The sequence below is a fragment of the Cydia fagiglandana genome, chromosome 11 (genome assembly GCF_963556715.1).
Source record: "Cydia fagiglandana chromosome 11, ilCydFagi1.1, whole genome shotgun sequence".
Taxonomy (NCBI): domain Eukaryota; kingdom Metazoa; phylum Arthropoda; class Insecta; order Lepidoptera; family Tortricidae; genus Cydia; species Cydia fagiglandana.
Window position 1 is genome coordinate 8745635 of NC_085942.1, and position 21416 is coordinate 8767050.

The 21416-nt window shown below is 36.7% G+C and overlaps 1 protein-coding gene across 4 annotated transcripts in view; it reads left to right on the forward strand.

The window, feature by feature from the left end:
* LOC134668884 (glycogen-binding subunit 76A) overlaps nucleotides 1-21416 on the forward strand; it is a 66607-nt gene that overhangs the window by 41816 nt on the left and 3375 nt on the right. The window lies entirely within an intron of this gene.

Sequence of the window (21416 nt, forward strand, 5' to 3'; positions counted from 1 at the left end):
ATAAAACTTGTAACTAATTTTATCAGCTTTCGGTTTGTCTTAGTAGTCATGTCGCTAAGACGCAAAGTTTCCAAGATATCAATGAAAAACCGAAAAATTCGACCTTCTTACCCCCCTCTACCTCCCAGCAGCGGGGCTACAGCCGGGGACTTTTGATATGTTCACCTCCTAACTAGTCCAAACAAAGTTACGGAGTCAAAAATTGTGTTCCTAGCATTTCCCTCTACAACGTTTTTTGAGCATTCATTTCTTGACCTAAAAGGAAAACTTGTAACTTACAAATGAAATACTGAATCTGGATTTAATTGGTTCTTTTATTACCTTTATGATATACCTATTGCATGTTGGTATATCATATCAGTTAAGCATTTGACGGAATTCGATTTGGATCGTATTAATTATTCATACTAAATTTATTACATGAAAGTTAACGATACCGCTACAATAATGGCGCCAGTTCACAAGAGCATCGCGCTTAAAATGAGAATCTGAATTAAATTGGGATTGAATTTGGTTCTTGCTGTATTCAAGCCCTAGGGCTCGTTTCGTTACAGTAATCCGACTGATAGCCCGCTAATGCAATAGGCCCCTATTTCACCAACGTGACAGGTGCGACAATTCGACAAGTCTCATTTTTGCTGACGTCACAGGCATCCATGGGCTACGGTTATCGCTTACCACCGGGCGGGCCGTATTCCTGTTTGTCACCATCATTGTATTATTTAAAAAAACTTTATTATATCGGCAAAAAACAGGTATTTCTCTTGTGATGTTTATGATGATAATGATGACAATTGTCACAAGATTTCAAAGAACTTTCGGTAATTCTTGACAGCAAATGAGTTCTGTGTCGGAATTTCGTGACAATTGTCGTATTTCTTGTGACAATTGTCATTACCTTCGCAAAGTAAATACTTATTTACTGGCGTAATAGTGGAGTTTTTTTTTAATTAACATGTTGGTGGCAAGCAACCACACCGCCCGTTTGATAGTAAGCGGTTACCGTAGCCTATGGAGGCCTGTGACGTCAGTAACAGTGATGTCGACAAATGCGACATTTGTCACGTTGGTGAAATAGGGCCCAGGGCGCGCCGTTGTCGCACGCAATTTAAATAGCTAACGCTACGTCTTACGTAGGCGAACAACGCGCGAACGCGGCGCGGCGCGGCGCGGCGAAAGCGGCCGCCGCCGCGCCGCGCCGCGCCGCGCCGCGCCGCGCCGCGCCGCCTGACATTCGCGTGCAAATCGCGCCGCACCGCGTTCGCAACGAGATCGCTTACGTAGGACACTTCTATGGGCATCAAAGGATTGATTTCGCCGCGCCGCGCCGCGCCGCGTTCGCGCGTTGTTCGCCTACGTAAGACGTAGCGTAATGAACCGGGAATAGCCCATATTTTACCTAGCTTGCAATCTTGTATGCTAACTCGCTGCGCGGGAGGCGATCTGCCGGTTTCAGAACCACTTATCCCTGGCGAAATTATTATTCTGCGGCTAACTTATGCCGGGTGATTACAACCTAGTGGCAGGTGGTTAAAGATATTGGAAGCTACCTATATTAGTTATTGATGGATGTCTCCGTGCTGTTAATTGGTTGCATGTTGCATGTACCTACTTATTAATAGGGAGTAGAGTAGCATAGGTATGTATATGTTTATTTGGTAGATACTGATATAAATATATTATATAATATATGTTTTCTTTAATGCCTACTTGCAATGCTTACTAGTTCCGTTGTCAAAATGGCAAAAAAATAACCTTATTATTTCGTCATATCAGTTTATTTTGTTAACCGTTACTAAGTTTAGACTTTAAAATACCAAGTGGGGGGAGGGGGATGGGCTGTGGCCCGACACGATTTTTTTTCATATAGGTACATAGGTATACTATTTGGTCAAGCAAATCTTGTTAGTAGAAAAAGGCGGCAAAATTAAAAAATGTAACATTTGAATTTCGCGCGTTTTTCTACTGACAAGAATTGCTTGACCAACTATATATACCAACATACTAAGGACCAGTCGCATTTCGGAATCAAAGAAAGGAACAATATTAGGTAAACGTAACAATAAAACGGCCGTGAGTGTTCATATAAGTAGTATTTTAATCTATTCATTAGTTGTTATTCGTATACCTGAGTTGCATTACAGCCAACTGAAGAATTAAAGATACGGGGAGCTTGACATTACACGAGATTATCAAGGTTTACGTGACATGATGAACAAAAACAGTGAGAATCATTCATTAACGTTATTTTTAGATTTATCAACTGTTTGTTAGATGTAGTTGTCACTGAAGAGTTCTTGAGGTTATGTCAATAGTGTTCTTAATTATGATGACGATGAGTTATGGCAGAGCGTTCACACTAGGGTTTCTGGTTTCTCGACCTTTTTAATTTCTCGAGGCACGGGAATTCTCGACCAATATTTCTCGAGTTTCTCGAGTATCTCGAGAAATTTTGAAAGCTCCAAAAACACCACATTATTTGATTTTTTTTGCTTTTTTACAAATCAGACTCGTAGGAATCGTAGGTGAGATCAATAATCAAACATATGGTTCATTTTTTGTCACCATAAATTGCACTTAATAATTAAAAATACAACAACAAAAAAAAACTATAGGTGCAGGCGTGTGCACCGGCGATGTGTTATGCTATAGTGTATTTCTGTAGGTACTCAACAAAATGTAAACAAACCACAATATGGTATTTTATTAGGCAGCAATATTCAAGTTAATAAAAACTCGATGTGACAAAACTTACAGAAGTTTTACTACGTAATATTAATTACTCGTACTTACTCAACGTAACAATAAAGCTGCTAAAATTGTAATATTTTGCTAATAGGAATATATCGGGATGATTTGATTTATCAATATAGGTAGTAATTTAGTTTTGTAATATTTGTTATTACATGGTCTTATAATTTGTTACAATTTTTTTTAAAGCGTTTTTCAATAAAAAGACACTACATGAATGTCATGAATCATGATAGTTCAAAAGTTTCAAAACATGAAAATCGGTTAAAGCTAGAACGATAGGGGGACGGATCAAGGTAGTTTTTTATTTGGTAATAAATGTTTTAAGTAGGTTGCTACCTGAAAATGTAAAAAAAAACATTGTTCATATTTATTTAACTACCTAAAGAAATACATCATATACACATTATGTGTTATACGCGTGTTTTCTTTTTTACTTATCACAAGAGACTTATTTCTCGAGGTCTCGAGGCATTGAATATTTTTTTCCCGTCTCGACTTGGGACAAATTTCTCGAGATTTCTCGCCTCGGGAATTCTCGAGCAGAAACCCTAGTTCACACACACATCATCCTGTAACTCGGTTGTGTCTTCTGATGGTGCTGCTTCGGAGCGTAGGGTTCAAGTCAGGGTCTGCAGAGTGTATATAATTCATAACGTTTATAGTTTTTATGAAAATCTTATTACCGAATCATACCTACCTAGTACTGAAAATGTATACGGTACCTCTTTAATGCGATCAAGTCTATGATTTTTGACACAACTGTTGAAAAAAAAAATTAAAAAAGTACTTCTTCACCTTATGAATTGATATAATCGGCTTTGGTTTTTTTTCTTTATTAAATTATAATCGAAAAAAATAATACTTTATGATTTTATCCTTAAGGACCTAGTCATCTATATTTAGATAAACAATGTGTGGAAATAGTCACGTATAGGTAGGTACATACATCTTTTCTTTGCGTCTTTCGATGTACGATGTACGATTGTCATCTTGACTAACCCCCCTGGAGTAATTCTATATTTATATAGGCATGTACAATCTGAGACGAACAAATCAGAACAACGCCGCGTGTACAGGAGCTAATTGAGTAATTTATCATACATGTTTATTATACAATTTGAAATAACATGTCCAGTGCATCACGAGAGTTGCACGTGAACTGATGTAACAAAGTAGTGTAGTATCGTAAATATGTGGGCCCGCATATCACAATATCTTCGAAAATTATAGTTATTGATATAAATTGGGTTCTACCATATTGGTGTGTCGACTAATCTAATATTCACCTTATTGTTTATCATGACAACTGACTATTTTGCAGCTAGAAATACGAGTCTGCAAAACATATATTAGACTGTCTTTTTAAATAAAACTAAAGAAGATACGCAGTATTCCCTATCCGACGCTATCCTCCTACACCCAGACTTTTAATAAAATTCAGATTACATTTCGGAATTAAGTAGTCCTATAAAAATAAATAAATATTAAGTAAGTATAGGACATTATTACACAAATTGACTAAGTCCTACGGTAAGCTCAATAAAGCTTGTGTTGTGTAGTTTATAATTATAAAACACTCAGTGATCCTGTTAAAAAGTTTCAAATAAATAATTAGACAATCCTAGACCCTGCCCTTCGATGCTAAGGCTACTAATTTACACTTTAGATTAATGTTTCTTTCAGTTTAAAAATAACAATTAAGTATCACAGAACCCTAAGGACGTTCTAATATTAGGCACGGTCGTATACCGCACCTCGTTTCAACTTTGTTGATAATATGGCGATTAACTAAATGAACCTTATCTTTGAGAAGCCAAGGGCAGTTAAAGGGCTGTGGACAAATGCAGCCTTGCTCCCAGCGGCGATGGATGCATGACCCATAATTTTAATAAATAATTTGTACTTACTAGTAGGTGTACATGGCAACAACTCGTGTCGAGTTAAAACATTCCCTGCGGTCGTGTTTTTAAATTCGCCACTTGTTGCAAATTTCGTATTTTTCGCACTTGTATCGTAAATAACTTATTAAGCGACCGTCATTGGCATACTTGGCAGTGTTGTTTCTTATTCTGGTTTCTGGCTTATTCAAGCCGATGTCATCGAAAAACAGCCCTTCTATGAATGTTTTGCCTAGATTTAATAATGATGATGATGATGACTGTACGGAAGGTACATTGATTTGAGCAAAGGCATGATTTACATTTTTCGCAAACAATAGTTCAACGGTCCCGTTAATACCGGATTTTAATAGTTATTTGGCTAAAGATTAGCAAATAAATGGTTGAAAACACTCAAAATTAAATGCGAATTTTGATTACTGGTTGGAGTTTGGAGTGAATTAGAATTTTGGATGTACCTAAGAAATTATAATCAAACTATTATCTATCAGCAAACTATTTGGCTTATCCTCGATAATCTTAGCAAATCCAATTTAATGCAAGAATTTAATATTTATTTAAGTTAGACTTTAAAAGAGGAATCGATGAATAGATTCATTTTTCTTATTTATTGCTATTCATCATATCAATATGAGATCAATATGATCATATTTTTCAAACTAGCGCGCTTAGTCCACTTTCATACTAATAGTAGAGCGTCGTTATCGTTAGCGTACACCATACGAAATAAATATATATCATCCAAGGAAGCGGACGCCGCCAAGGGCGCCGGCCCTACGTAGTAGTAAGACGTGTTATATACGTCCGTTACATCAGCACAAACAAATATGTATACTAAATATAGCCGACTCCCACTTGACGAGACTTCACTAGGAAATCGGTTATAAATTAAAAATTTACAGCTTAAACTTTGTTTATGACGTCTTTCATACGTTTTTACAGTTTATTAAAATATTGTAACAGTTCCTATGGTGCGTCCAGATCTGTAGAAATCGCCAATAGCCGCGTCATTCGCAAATCACTCGCCCACTGCGCACGCGCTGCACATCGCTCTACGTAATGAGCGCGTGCAGTTAGCAATAGCATTCGCGGTGCGTTTTCCGTATCTGGACGTACCTTATATTCCTACGATATTTATGCTATGATCTGATCAAATATGTTTATTATCTTGGTAAAATTAATCACTAGTTTGCCAGGAGGAAAATCGTTAAAAAGTGTCTGTGTTATTTCAGGTGAACTGTTTGCAAATACTTAATCGTTAAAGTTTGTTGTTTACAAACAAAATAACTGTCAGCTAGCACCCGCTAGTGAACACTTTAAAACGTAGTCAAATATTGATAGGTATGATCGCACAGACGGTACTGATGTATTTATTATCTCGAAGCTGGCGTCCGCCACTTGAGAGCTTGGTCACTTTTTCTTTAGCATGACATCTATTTCAGTTTAGATATATTTTAACGAACACACGTAGAAATAAAAGGATACAATTCAATCAGCCGAGTCTCCTCTGATTTACCTCGTAAGTCCCCGTAAGTTACTTGTACAAGTACAAATTAAATTTGATTTATGAACTCTTAGAAATAAAAGAAAGTTCCAGATTCAACAGCGCAAAAAATGGTCATCATCATCATCATCTCAGCCATAAGACGTCCACTGCTGAACATAGGCCTCCCCCTTTTTTGGGGGGTGAATGCCATAATCGCCACGCTTGGCAGGCGGGTTGGCGATCGCAGTCGAGTACACCGAATTTGAGGGACGCTGCTGCCCGTCCACCGGTGGTCTTGGACGTGGTTTAAGGACATATACCCGGGTCCTGGACGCAGTTTAAGGACATACCCGGGTCCTGGACGCAGTTTAAGGACATACCCGGGTCAAAAAATGGTCAATTAAAGTTAAAAATAGAAGTTGCCTACTTGTAGATAATTGTTAGCAAAGTCTAAGGTAAAAATAGCATCCATACCGAACGTCTCTTAGCAAGTGCCGCTTTAGAAAGCGCATGAGGTTTTCATCGAAACCGGTTCATTTGTCGGTTGTCCCACGTGTCGGCGATATCACTTCAATATCACATCTATGTAGTCTTACAGGCCAATTGGAACGTACATTGACATAATGTAGATATAATTCTGACCTCAGTGCACGTTGGAATTAGCCTGTATGTAATTATAGTTGTGTTACATTGTAACAATTATTAAAGTAAAGCACTTGATTATTCTCACGTTTAATTAATTTAACATCGGTAACTAATTAATGTTTATCAATTTTATCATAACATAACATATATTAGTTTCTAGTTAATTAAGTAACTGATTTGCTACACATTATGCCGCCTAGAGTTGGTTAATGGCCCCTCTACACGATGGGCCAACGCCGGCCACTCCAAGGGTCACATTTATGCGTTAGAGGGATGAGGGACCTGCAATAATATGTTACTCTTCGAAGGCCGCAAAAATATGTGACATGCTTTTATGGCAAATAAAGATAAGATAAGATAAAAGATAAAGATAAAAAATAGTTTATTCAAGTAGGCATATTACAATGCGCTTATGAACGTCAAATAAATTTACCGGCTCCAACCGTACACCTCTGCCCCGAGAAGATTTAAATCCCCCCTCAATTGGAGGAGGGTATCCCAATATGGGACCGGCAACAAACTCGGCGGGACACATCTTTTCAAAACATTATTACATCTTATAATTAACATGCATTACGAGTAATTAATACAATTTAAATTACTATAGAATTCATGCAATTATACTCAGTGAGTACATAACTTTATAGAATTTGATATAAAAAATAAAAATATATGCACATGAAATCACAAATACGTAGCTCTTTCAGAAAACAAATCAAATCTTACAAAAGGAAAAGAAAATAAAATCAATAAAAGAAATGAGAATACATATTATATGAATCTAACTGATTGTTATGAGATGCTTTCATACAATTTGATGTGCTTTCTTACCTGAGCTGAGTAATAAGCTGAGTAATAAGATCGTGTCAGATATTATTACGGCCTTCGTTGTGTAACATATTATTGCGGGTGACTGTACAGCATGCTACAAAATTGCATGGGCACATTCATAAAGTGGACATGCACTTTTGCAGCTAGGTGTACATGTACGGGCATTTTCACTTAACTGTGCACCTTTAACGGCCGGTTAGAAATCGTTACAAAACTGACGGTCAATGTCAAATCCCATACATTTTGTCAGGAATGTAACGGTTAGATTACTGAAATACGACTTAAGTCGCGCTTTAAAGTGCAAGTTAAATGAACACCTACACCTACATACTGTAAAAGCTCCTCTACACGATGGGCCAACGCCGGCCACTCTAAGGGACGCATTTATGCGTTAGAGGGAGCAAGTGATATTGGTATCTCATTCTACCGCATGGCTGCGTCCCTTGGAGTGGCCGGCGTTAGCCCATCGTGTAGAGGAGCCATAACATACAGTGTTTGTTATGTAAATGCGTCTGGACGTTCAGGATGAGTGTCGGTGCTATTTCGAACCACAAAGTGAAAGTGAAGCTCCTCAAATAGCTTCCTCGTCGATCACGCGCTCGCCCTTGTGTCTTCGTCAATATTTATGTTTATTGGATGACTCTCGAATTGAGGACTATTGACGTACGAGTATTTAACTTTAATTTCTCATATTCATGCAACTTCTGTCTAGGTTTACATACGCTTAGTAAAGATTTGATGTGCAAGGAAACATTACCTCAATATTTTCGATTTATTTTTAGATTGATACAAATAAATAGATATATTATCAAGGGGTCAAGTTATTTGGTTCATATATGATGCTCGATATAGCAATCTCACGTGGCCTGCCATGTCGCCAGATAGATGGGCTATCTGTTAAATTATATTTGTGAGCACAGATATTTATTATAAATGTTGTCTTCATATTTTCGATTTATTTTTTGTACAATGCAAATAAACAATATGATATACGTAATCAAGGGGTCAAATGAGGTAAGTATTTGGTTCAGGATTGAACGATATGGCACTCACGTGGCCTGCCATATGCCGCTAGATAGATAGGCTGTTCAATTACCTAATTATATTTGTAAGCTCAGATATTATAAAACATAAATATAATCTTTAAACTTCCAATTTATTTTTTGTACAATACAAATAAACAACGATGTACTTAATCAAGGGTTCAAATGAGGTAGGATCGAACGATATGGCATCTCACGTGGCCTGCCATATGCCGCTAGATAGATGGGCTGTCTATTAAATTATATGCCTATGTGAGCACAGAAATTTGTTCCTGAGTTATGTATGTTTTCTATGTACCTATTGATTCTGCAGTTTATTATATCGTCTAATATACACAACACAAGCCTTATTGTACTTACTGTGGGACTACATCGATTTGTGTAAGATTATGCTTATATACCTACTAATATTATATTATTGTAGAATATTTTACATATTTGTACCTTCTGGATACGAATGGACTCCTTAATAGTTTGTTTAAGTTATATCTTTTGTAGAATTTCTGTTTTGACGTCCTAAGCACTGGGATTTGTACTAAAAGCATTACACGGGTCAAAAACTTTTTATTACGAGTTAAGGTTAAGTAATAAATGGACTTTCCTATAGAAATCATACAGCAAACGAACCCTAATACTTTATCCTAATCGGTATGTTACTTTATTCCATAAAAGTTGTATAATGACACTTTTAGAAAATGTACCGAAATCGGTTAACTTTCGTAATGTAATCCACAGAAGACTGGTTTTCCCGAGCTTTTATGACCCATATTTTTAGGGTATATTTTTAACCCGTTTAACATATATGCGAATAACATACTGAGTAACTTTTACCACAGACATATATAACTCCGTATATACACTCTGCTTTTACTATTTAAATAGCGAAAAAACAAGACTCTCCCACGACAAAACATAGACATCGGATTTGTTGAAATATATGTATGAAAACAGCCAATTTTCGTTTACGCGATTTCGGAGTTAGTCTTAATGGATTCAAAGCAACAACAAGACTAACTAGAGTCAAAGTATATTTACAGATAGGATTAAGTATTTCCTATCTAACCTAGGTCACTTGTTAAAGTATGATGAACTTGTGATATGTGACATGTTATCATGCCATGATAGCAATAGCGGATGCAATGCAAGTGACAGTTGAGTAATAACTCAATCCACATACCTATATTATCTACTTAGTTCCGCACCAATTAAGTTTCTACAAGTGCTCCGTACGAAACAAATTGTTTGAATTGTTTGCAAGGGGACTACATCGACATACTTATATGTATTCTGATTTATTACTTAACCCGTTACCAGGCTGACATTTCCAAAATGACAATCGACTCGAATGTCAGTCTTACTCATCGAAAATAGAACACATGTTTGAAAAGTGCTGTATGTGGGAAATATTTATACCATATCCCTTAGCCTGGTAAAGGGTTAAATACTACACAATATAAACAACTTTCACATTTGGGATGTTCAAAAGACTTATATGTATTAATCATCCTCTCTACATAGAAATAAATGTATTTAGATTGCGTGCGTATTAAATTTAAGTCTGTCGTGTGCCGTCATTGTATTAAGGCCAATATCCACACCTCTTACGTACCTATAGCTCCATACTGTACGACCGCTGCTTGCCCTCTACTGCGACACATTTCATTCCTTTTCATTCGAACCATTCATTCAATTGTTTAATTTTGTATTTTATCGCCTTTAATCGACTCGTTTTATAACATCGTACCTACAGTCGCACGGCTTATGTTATTAGGTAGCTACATATCAAATAGATTTGTTTTTATCTATCTGCTAATAGGTACTATTACTGCTAATGTCGATTTATACAGTAGCTAAGAATGTGTAGATACATTTTTATAATTTAGTGTCCGATTATGTTTTATAAACTTGTAGAGAAACTTTTAAAAAGTGGCAATTTTAGTGTGTGTGAGTGTGATACCTATTAATAATCTAAAATACCTACCTATATATTTTAGTGGCGTGATCGCGATGTGAATCATTGTTTGTGAAGCGTGGAGAATGTAAGCGTTTTATTAAAATTAATTACATTAAAATTTATTTAAATATGAGCGAATTTCGATATAGTGTAATCTGCGAGGTTGTTGACATTGAGCCAGAAGAATGTTCTGTTCTATACTAGTATCCAGTTCAAGATCGTTGTGAACTCATTAAGTCATTACCTTCTGTTTTCCACACGAGACTATCTTTTAAACTTTCTTTATTTTTCTTAGTATTTGTCAGTATTTATTATTTATTTATTTATTTCTTTATTTATTTAAACTTTATTGCACATAAAATTATAAGTACAAATGGCGGACTTAATGCCATAAGGCATTCTCTACCAGTCAACCACTGGGCCAAAAAGAGACGGTTGTTAGATGCAGGTTTTATAATAGAAAAGTTAAAGCGATAATCACAAAACTACTACTACTATTTACAAAATAAACACTAATTAACATACGAAGAAATAATATACTTACACATATACTTTGTATGATACACTTACATAAATATCTACATATATACATACATTATACATGTACCTACTCTGAAACATTACTTATATTTCGCAGATAAATGCTTACGCAGCATGCGCTTGAAAGTCAGTTTACTCTGCTAGTATTTAGTCTATAATTTGGGAAAATCATTAATTTACAAAGAAGATATACACAGTGGTATTGGTATTATTAAAATAAATTAATAATTAGCTTAAATTAATACCGAAAATTTCTTTTTTTACTTTACAATAAATTAGCGGCACTATTGTATTACAGGGTGATAGATACCTATGTATTTTAGCCATTTACCTATGACGATTCCGTAGTGCTTTTATTTTGCTGTAAAAATTTTGATTGTTTATTAATAAAAACACTTCCTATGAAGCTTCTACTACCTAAAACTAGCGACAATATTTAACGGTCAGTAAGGTATGGTATCGGACCCATATATGTCACCTTATTTATTTATAGATACCTACAAAAATAAAACTATGAATGTTAAGAAAAAAACAACATTTACATATTAATTGATAGAATCATCGACGTATTAACTAATAGTAGCTTTTGACTAAGAAAACAATCTTTAATAATGTCTGAAACCGTTATGTATTTATACATTATACATACTGAAACGTATTATGTATAATGTATTAACTACAAAAACGGATGATCTAAAAATTAAGAAGGGGGCTTTTTTAGAATTGTTAGACGCTGGGCTTTACATGGCTTTGGTACTTACTTACATAAAATACCCTACAGAGGAAATCTAATCGAAAATACATATTCTTAAATTTTGCAATGAGAATTTTTTGAAAAATATAAAATATTATACGTGTTGATGATTCGATATTCACACTTTGTTAATGGGTCAAATCTTGGAAGGTTTTCGATTTCCGCTTGAGCTAAAATTTTGCATAAATACATATTATAAATCGGATGACAATACAATATTATGATGACATTGGAGCTGATCTGACGATGGAGACAGGAGTGGCCACGGGAACTCTGTGATAAAACAACGCAAACTAATTGTGTTTGGGGTTTTTAGAATTGCCTGTGAAATGAAAAGTACAGTTAGCGATAAAAGCATGTACCACAAATGAAAATTTTGTCAAAACTTATTAAATTGTAATTTGTAACACAACACTTAGATTAGAATATGTTCAATTGTTTAATCTATTTATGATCTATCTCTAGTTCTTGTCCTTATAGTCTTGGCTCCACAAGATGCTTATTATTGCAATATCGGTAACATTCGATAGTTTATCTGCGAGTTCGATGACCGTTCTTATCGGGCTTCATTGAGCTCCTTAAGTTACGATATGACTAAACTATACTAATGCCTGTGCAAATATCATCGCTATTCTCATGGCGATACCTACCTAACAAAAGCCCGACTGCCCTATTCGAACTTCAAGAGATGTGTCAGTGTCAAAAGTGACGTTTTTGTTCGAAGAAACGTCACAATTGACACTGACATATCTAATCCATATCGTTTCTAGATCTATTAACTGACGTATCTTAAAGTTCGAATTGGGCCGCTAGAGGGTTCGGCAATTTTTTTAGCGAGCTAACTTCAGTATAAATTAGAGATGTAACGGATAGTTGTTTGGGCGGATACCGGATATCGGCTGACCATCGGCCGAATATCCGGTATCCGGCCGCCGAATATTCGGCCAGCGGAATTATACCTAGATTTCGGTTTTTCAGGTGCGCATTCTGCAGGTTTGACCTGTTTCTTAGTGAACGCTCGCGCAGACACATTTCTAGGTTCGAAATGAGTGCGCGTGCAAGACAGTGGAATTTTTAAATTGTTTTAAAATAATAAGTAAGTACGATTGTGACCGTGTATGTTTCTTAAATCCAATTTCTTTACTCCAAAATCAAGCATTGTTACTATCCGGTATCCGGCCGGATATTGAAATATTGGCCGGATACCGGATAGTAACCGAATATCCGGTGCATCTCTAGTATAAATTACAAACAGTTTTTAGAAATATCCAAGAGCAGTAACTGTTTATTTTCCGTTGACGAACATTGACTAAAGTAACTTCGTAAAGACGGGGCTGGGGCACAGATTATATAATAGTTCTTACGAACAGATACTTATCTCTCAAACAAAACGCAATTACCTACCGTTTTGATACCTACACAAAAATACAATGGAGTGACCTTCAGCGCGCCGCTCCCCGCACCACGCGCACCGGTACAACGCTAGGGTTGCTGACGCTTAGAAATGATAAATAAATACCTACGTAAACAGCTGAGTGAAATAAAAGGAAAGCTAAATCTTAAATTATACCTAATATTCCAATTATGCGTTAGTGTTTACAAAATTCAAAAAATTCAAAATCCAAAATTCAAAATTTATTTATTTGTAAACATAGGTTAAATAAAGATCTTATACAATAATTTATGTTTCACTATGTTTTACCATTTGGCATACAAATATAAAATCAGAAGAGATGGAGCATGCACTAATTATAATATAATGTCAAGCGAAAATAATATGTAAAATGTCAAGCAAAATAAGAGTGTACTTAAAAATAAATTAAAATTAAAATGTGTCCAGTAAATATTCCATTATCGAATAGTATGCTTTTTGTACCAAAAATCCATACAGGCATTTCTTAAATTCAATTAAATTATCTATTGTAATAATATGTCCTGGCAACTTATTGTATATTTTAGGTGCCATCCCAAAAATACTTTTAGCAAGCAAAGCAGAGTTCACGGATTGGATGTAAATTTTGTCGCATCTGCGAGCACTTTTAAACATTGAAAATTGATGCATGTTGTTCTTGACATAAACCGCAGTTTCAAAAATGTATAGACATGGCAGAGTTAGTATATTGAACCTAATGAAGTGTGGTTTACAGGTTTCAAGTAACGGTAATCTACAAACAGATCTTAAACATTTTTTTTGAGCCTTAAAAGCAGCCTCTCGATCAGTGGAATTACCCCAGAACATGACGCCATATCTTAGTGTAGACGTGACATATGCATGGTAGGCAGTCAGTAAAGCAGACTCGTTAACTCTTTTACTTAGATTATACAATGCATAAGAAAATCTGCTGAGCTTATTACATACAATTTCAATTTGATTTTTCCACGTCAACTTATTGTCTAAACTTAATCCTAAAAATTTTGTAATGTCAGTTTCATCAATAATATTATCTTTATATGACACAGTAAGATTAGGCAATTTGTCTACTCTTTGTTTAAAATTCATAATTTTTGTTTTAGTCAAATTAATGCGTAAATTGTTTCTGTTTAACCATTCTATTACTGTTTCAAGCGTCTTGTTTATGTCAATTTGTAAATTTGTAACGTGTTACGAAATAGTCTTTTTAAAAGGTCATATGTCCCTGCAGTAACCGCAGTGTTTACCGTTTTATAAGCCGCGCAATAATCCCAGCAAGAATTAGTTTTAAAACTTCGTGTAATTTAAAACCAGATAGGGATCAATGTTATACTATAAAGAAAAATAATAGAAACCCCATCAATACAGGTAACTAATTATAAGTTAACCAGAGCAAAAATGAGTAGGCACTTTCCGGTGTAAAGTTAACTTACTGTCGTTAAAATAAACATTTACTTCAACCTATTTCAAATAGATAGATATCTAAAACTATACATTTGTCATACATAAAAAACACTACATGTTTAATTAAAGAAATTCAATAGTAGGTAGGCACCTACTACGTAGCTTGTATTGTAACTATCGTAAAAATTGACAGTGCGGCGCGCGGTGACGTGCGTACGTGAGCGCGTGTGGCAACCAACTGGCTTGCCTATCTACCGTGAACGGGAGCCGACTCGTAGGTATTAATCCGAGCTCGCGCGGAGAGTTCCATAGGCCTGGCTGGGGTAAAGACTGGAACTACAAAGAGTGCGTAGTGGGCCAGTGCGTTGGTGCACAAACCTCGTTTGTGCACATATCCGTTGGTGCGCAATTTTACTCGGAATTACATATATGATCGTTGATCGGGCCTATCTTTACTTTTGAAACTTTGCTGTTGAACCGTAGTCCCCAATTAAATTAGTTTTTATTTTTGCACTGAGTTTTGAAAACATCGTGAGGAAACCGGACTAATCCCAATAAGGCCTAGTTTACCCTCTGGGTTGGAAGGTCAGATGGCAGTCGCTTTCGTAAAAACTAGTGCCTACGTCAAATCATGGGATTAGTTGTCAAGCGGACCCCAGGCTCTCACGAGCCGTGGCGAAATGCCGGGATAACGCGAGGAAGAAGAAGATTTTTGCACTGAGTTGTTGTGTTAAGCAGTTGTGTAATTAATATTTAATTCTTTTAACGTCCAACGTTAAATATTTATCCTTTTGACTGATGTCTGGCTATGTTGACAATTAGGCACGTACGTACTACAAACCTACAGGTATTTATTTATTTTCTCCAAGGTGGAACGAATGTATTCTCAGTAAAAATACCACGTAATACTTTCACTTAGAACCTAGACTGTCTAGTTGCTATGCGAAACAGCATTATATGGATATAACTACAAAAATGCTCGATTGCGACAAGTATGTATGAATCACACATTGAATGCTTGGTTATTTTTAGTGAAAAATATGTGTTTTTATCAGCAATTTCTCATGTTCGTTACTGTTCGTAAGTATGTATATTGTTTTTATAGTATGTTATCATTATGATAATCCATTTAGGTAGACACAGAATGCAGTTGACTGCAAATAGGTATTTGGTATTTACTGATTCTATTAATCCGCAAACACATAGCTAAGAACGTAGCTAAAGACAATTTCGCTAATATTTGCTCTTCAATAGGATATATTTTGCTGTAACTCGATTCCTGCTCATTTGGCTCATGAGCTTAAAACAATAAAATTTAATACTTTTTTTATAGACAGTAAAAGCCTTGGTGACACTTGTCCTTTCGTCAGTGCAATTAAGTATATGTGACGTCCCACGGGTAAAGGTACCTTTTGGTGGTTGGCGCTTACGCTATTATTAACGCCGCTCCATATTATTGCGGCGCTCTGAGACGTAAGCGCCAGCCGCCATAAGGTACCTTTTGCTGTGAACGTCACATATTATTATGTACATTCACTTCTTTACTTACATAAAAAACAGTACATTTCGTTCATGTTTACAATGTTTACATCATATTATAATTTACATCATATCAAAGTAAAAGTAAGTACCTGATAATATGTACCAGTACATATTATCAGGTACTTGCTTTTACTTTTATTATCAGTCACCTTGAACGGCAGTAGTCCATGAAAGACGTTGTTGTTGTCGGTAGCATCATGTGTCGCAATTGTACAACAAAACGACGTGATCAAGTTTGTTTATACAGTGAGTGTCGGCCGTCTGTATCTCTCTAGTTGTAACAATCAGTTGTGGACTTAATGGCACCTTTACACGATGGGCCAACGCCGGCCACTCCAAGGGACGCATTTATGCGTTAGAAGGAGCAAGTGATATGGCTATCTCAATCTACCGCATGGCTGCGTCCCTTGGAGTGGCCGGCGTTGGCCCATCGTGTAGAGGTGCCATTAAATACAAATACCTAAAATCGGCAATGCCTCTAGGATTTCATCCTTTATTGCACATCTTGGTTCCACAAGAAGCGGCTTGCACCTAGCAGTGGGATTTTTTGACGTGATAACGTCTTATAAATCGACGAATACCGGTAGCATGCACGAAAAAGTGTCACGTTGTGGACATATGTATCTCCATGGTAACGTTGTGGACGGATCTCCATGGTAACGTTACGGCCACGTTTTCTTATGACGTTAGCACGCAAAATTATCGTCCGTAAACCGTCTTTTCAGACAACCATTTTTTTTATCAGCTTTAACCTACGGTTTGTAATGTGCAGACATAATAAATGTTATAGCGTTTTCGGTGTAGCGCGGATTGGTGTTGACGGAATTGGTATACAAAATTTCAACCCTAATGATTAATTATTGTTAACTACGTTAATATTAACCTTAATTTACCATTTCAGTTGGAATTATCTACGTATACATACCAATTCAGTTAACACCTCTCCGCTGCACCAAAAATGCTATAAAATTTACGATGTTTGGTCATTTTGAGCATCTTTATCCTTACTCTTCTGTCTTCTACATTCAACAAAATATTTAATTCAGCATAACGTAGCTGTAGTTAAGGTTCTTGAATTGCGCTGGAGTTGGTCATCGTTTCAACCTAAATTATTTTCAAACGCTAAAAGTATTGCGTGCAAGCTGTCCGCTTTGAAATGTAATAAAATTGAACTAATCGTACGTCATTGCACAGACAATGACGTCAAGATTCACCGGGTATTTTTGGACATTCCATAGACGTTCGTCAGGTCACCGTTGCAATACTTCGTCATTCTTCTTCTTCCTCGCGTTATCCCGGCATTTTGCCACGGATCATGGGAGCCTGGGGTCCGCTTGACAACTAATCCCATGATTTGACGTAGGCACTAGTTTTTACGAAAGCGACTGCCATCTGACCTTCCAAACCAAAGGGGGAACTAGGCCTTATTAGGATTAGTCCGGTTTCCTCACGATGTTTTCCTTCACCGAACCGACTGGTAAATATCAAATGATATTTCGTACATACCTAAGTTCCGAAAAACTCATTGGTACGAGCCGGGGTTTGAACCCGCGACCTTCGGATTGCAAGTCGCATGCTCTTACCGCTAGGCCACCAGCGCTTCCAGTACTTCGTCATTAATATGTATTAATAAAACCTCACTAAGCTCTTTTAAGTACATTTTAGATAGCTGTGCCCGAGCTGTGGTAGATAGGAACCTATTTAAACATAACACTTTCGATTGTATGTCTCGCCAGCGTTGATAAACGGCTTCTGTCTGCCTCCAAGCCCATCCTCTTGCCCCTCGGTAATAATACTAATAATATATTGAAGATGCTCCTTTATTATTTATGTTCGATAACAAGTGGCGTTGTGCACTGAAGGCTCGGAGCGGTGACCGCGCTCTGATTGGATAATAGCCCAGCGTGGCTCGAGGCAGCATCACGGGACCGGCCCTGCCCTATTCATAGCATCTAGATCGTTTTGTGATCGTCTCCGCTTAAAGTGACGTCGGCATCGGTTCGTTTGCTTTTGGCACCGATTTGTGCTCGAGGTGACTAATGCGGTTTGGACTAATTGACGCTCATGCACTTGTAACTTACATCGAGCCCCAATAAACAACGTGGCTTACCGCGCATCAGTTTCCATAACAATCACAAGACCATGTTTGCGTGCACCCAACATGTGATATTGACGCCAATTTAATTTCGCTCGGTTAATTTAGTTCAATTTTGAAGAAGGCAACGATAAATTTACTTGACGTTTTAAAACGATGTACCTACTTTATTATTTCACGAGTTGGCAGCACCATCATATATACAAAAATGTGTGAGTTCTTAGACCCTTGTCATTTTAAATTGAAAAACGCATTTATTTTGCACGACATTTTAGCTCAAAAATTTAAAAGACGTAGGTATATGGTTCAATTGATTGATAGGGCGAGGGTCTACAATCGGCATCCAAGTAACTATACCACATTTTTAGAAGTAGAAGAGTCATGTGTAAATATTTAAGTAAGTAAATGAAAAAATTTCAGGTCCACACCATGCTATGTGATATAAGTACTAAAACTTGATGGAGTAACAGGCTTCCTTAAGTCGAATAACAAACACGTAGGTATATTTAGCCTAAAAATGTGTGACCTAGCAATGACTTTGTTTTCGCGATCTGTTTTTCACTTTATCTACTATTTTATTATTACATAAGTCGGCTAATAATGGCGTGCTCCACAATAACAGGCGTGGCTCACTCCGTGATTTCGTCGCTTTGCTACAGGTAGCTACAAGTACATCCATTGTACCTCTATGGTTCCACACCAATTTTGGTGGCTAGCCATAAGCCGCGCGTGGCGCTGTCGCCACCTAGCGGCCATATCTGTCCTGATCGTATCAGACGCGTTTTGTTAGAGAGTGAGTCTTCTGTACCAAGTACTATTACTTATTCTGTGACAGTAACACTGGATATTTGGAACAATATACCTATACCTAGTCCGCTACCTAGGTATATAGGTATATTGATTATTGCGGTAGTGCTGTAAAGTTAGGTCATGGCTGGACGACCTAGATGTGGAAGGTTCGTCGACTTGTCAACGTACGGCCTTCAGCCGAAATCTGCAGGGCGGGCACGCAAACCGTGAAGTGGTGACCTTAATATGGTTCCCAATATACAAGTTCGACCTAGTTTGTACACAACTGTCAATTGTTTTGAATTTTTGATGTATTGTTTTTTTAATGTTTTTATTTTTTTATCGATTGTGAATAACGTAGAAGTACTAGTGCTCGACGCTGCACTGGTATTCGACATGGGCACTTTATGTCAAAGTGACAAGGATTAAATATGAATACAGAGAAATCGTCGCCGTTCTAATTTAACCTATATTACTTTGACATAAAGTGCCGATGTCGAATACTAGTGCATCGTCCAGCACTAGTACTTCTACCTTAGTATAGTTTAAAGTGATCCCATTACTTAAATGTTTAGGTAAACTTTTGGCTTGTGTATATCAATGTAGAGGTGAAAGATAACTAGGTACGTCTTTTGTACATGACGATCCTTATTAAATAAAATTAATGAATATACTAGGTACTTAATTCGTTCTATGAACATACTCGTAGAATAAGTCACAAATGCAGTCATCGTTGATAACAATGATTATTTTAACAATTCCAATAAACAGTGGGTAAAATCAATTTCTCTCCCGATGCGTCACTTAGGTATTCCAATAAATAATTCGATAAAGTGCTCTTGATTGTTAGTAAGAAATAAATTGAATAATTACCTATAGGTATTTAAAATTGTGATACTGTCCAGTGCCTACTTGTATTGAGATACGTGATCAGAGTCATGTTTAAAAGTTCGTAACGGCGAATCTTGGTTTATACTTATACTAATAAAACCTAAAGATACAGCTTTCGGTATTTAAATGTGAAGCTCCACGAGAAAAGGTATCTTATGGCGGCTGGCGCTTACGTCGCATAGCGCCGCAATAATATTGGAGCAGCGTTAATAATAGCGTAAGCGCCAATCGCCATAAGGTACCTTTACCTGTGGGACGTCACAAATAATTTCTACATAAAGATACAGACTAAGTATAGTGTAGAATTGTAGAATGTTATTTTTGTTTAACAAATGCATGTTTTCATGACGTGACTATCTTAATAACAGTGTATATTTGCCGTGCTCACAATTCAGGCTGAATATAGCAAACCGTGTAATTTGGTTATCTTATCGGGGTCGTTCACTCTTGACATTCAACTTTTGTGCCATGGTATTTACATACGGCTGTTCTCACTATACATACGGCTGATACTATCAATTTCGCGGGTTTTCATCTATCTAGAGACGCAAGTATTCATTCAGAAATGAAAAACAATTTGATATCAATACACGTGCATGCGTACCGTACATTGATCTTGGGCCAAATTCGACATGTACAACTGTCAGATTTCGCATCCACGTCAAATCAACAGTTGATTTCATTGCATACTGAGTGTTGATTCCATCAACGGTGGATAATATCATTTGGTACAACCAAAACTCAACTTTAAACTAAGGGTGGTTCGGTTTGTTTTGCTTGTCACCCTAACTGTGGATTGTTAATGTCAAATGTTGACATTGTACGTATTCGAGAACTTATGATTTTTCCCACATCAACGGGAGATCAACACGATACGTCAAACGTCGCTTGTCGAATAGGGGTCCTGAAATTAAATAGTCTCACTATTTATAACTTTTTGAATCTCTTGCACGCTACATACATTCATGAAATTGGCAATATTTTACAATACTGAATATTAAGGCCATTCGAGTATTATTAGTTATTCGATCTGTTTCCCATATCATACTGAGATCAGTATGACAGATGTCAGTGTCAAAAGTGACGTTTTTGGTTGAAGAAATGTCAAAACTACGAATAACTAGCTAAACTAGATAATATAACTAAACTCGAATTGGCCCGTTTGTATAAGGGCTAATTTAGACGGCGCGCGAACTCACATGCGATTTTAGTTACATTGCGGACTGTTGGTTACGTCCAATTCAACCGACCGGTCAAAACCCGCAATGGTATGCGTGCGAGTTCTCGCATCGTCTAAATCAGCCCTTAGTATAATTAAGTTAGCCACATTTTAATTGAGGTTAGTGAGCGTGTCGTAGCACTAATCCGCTACGGTTGCG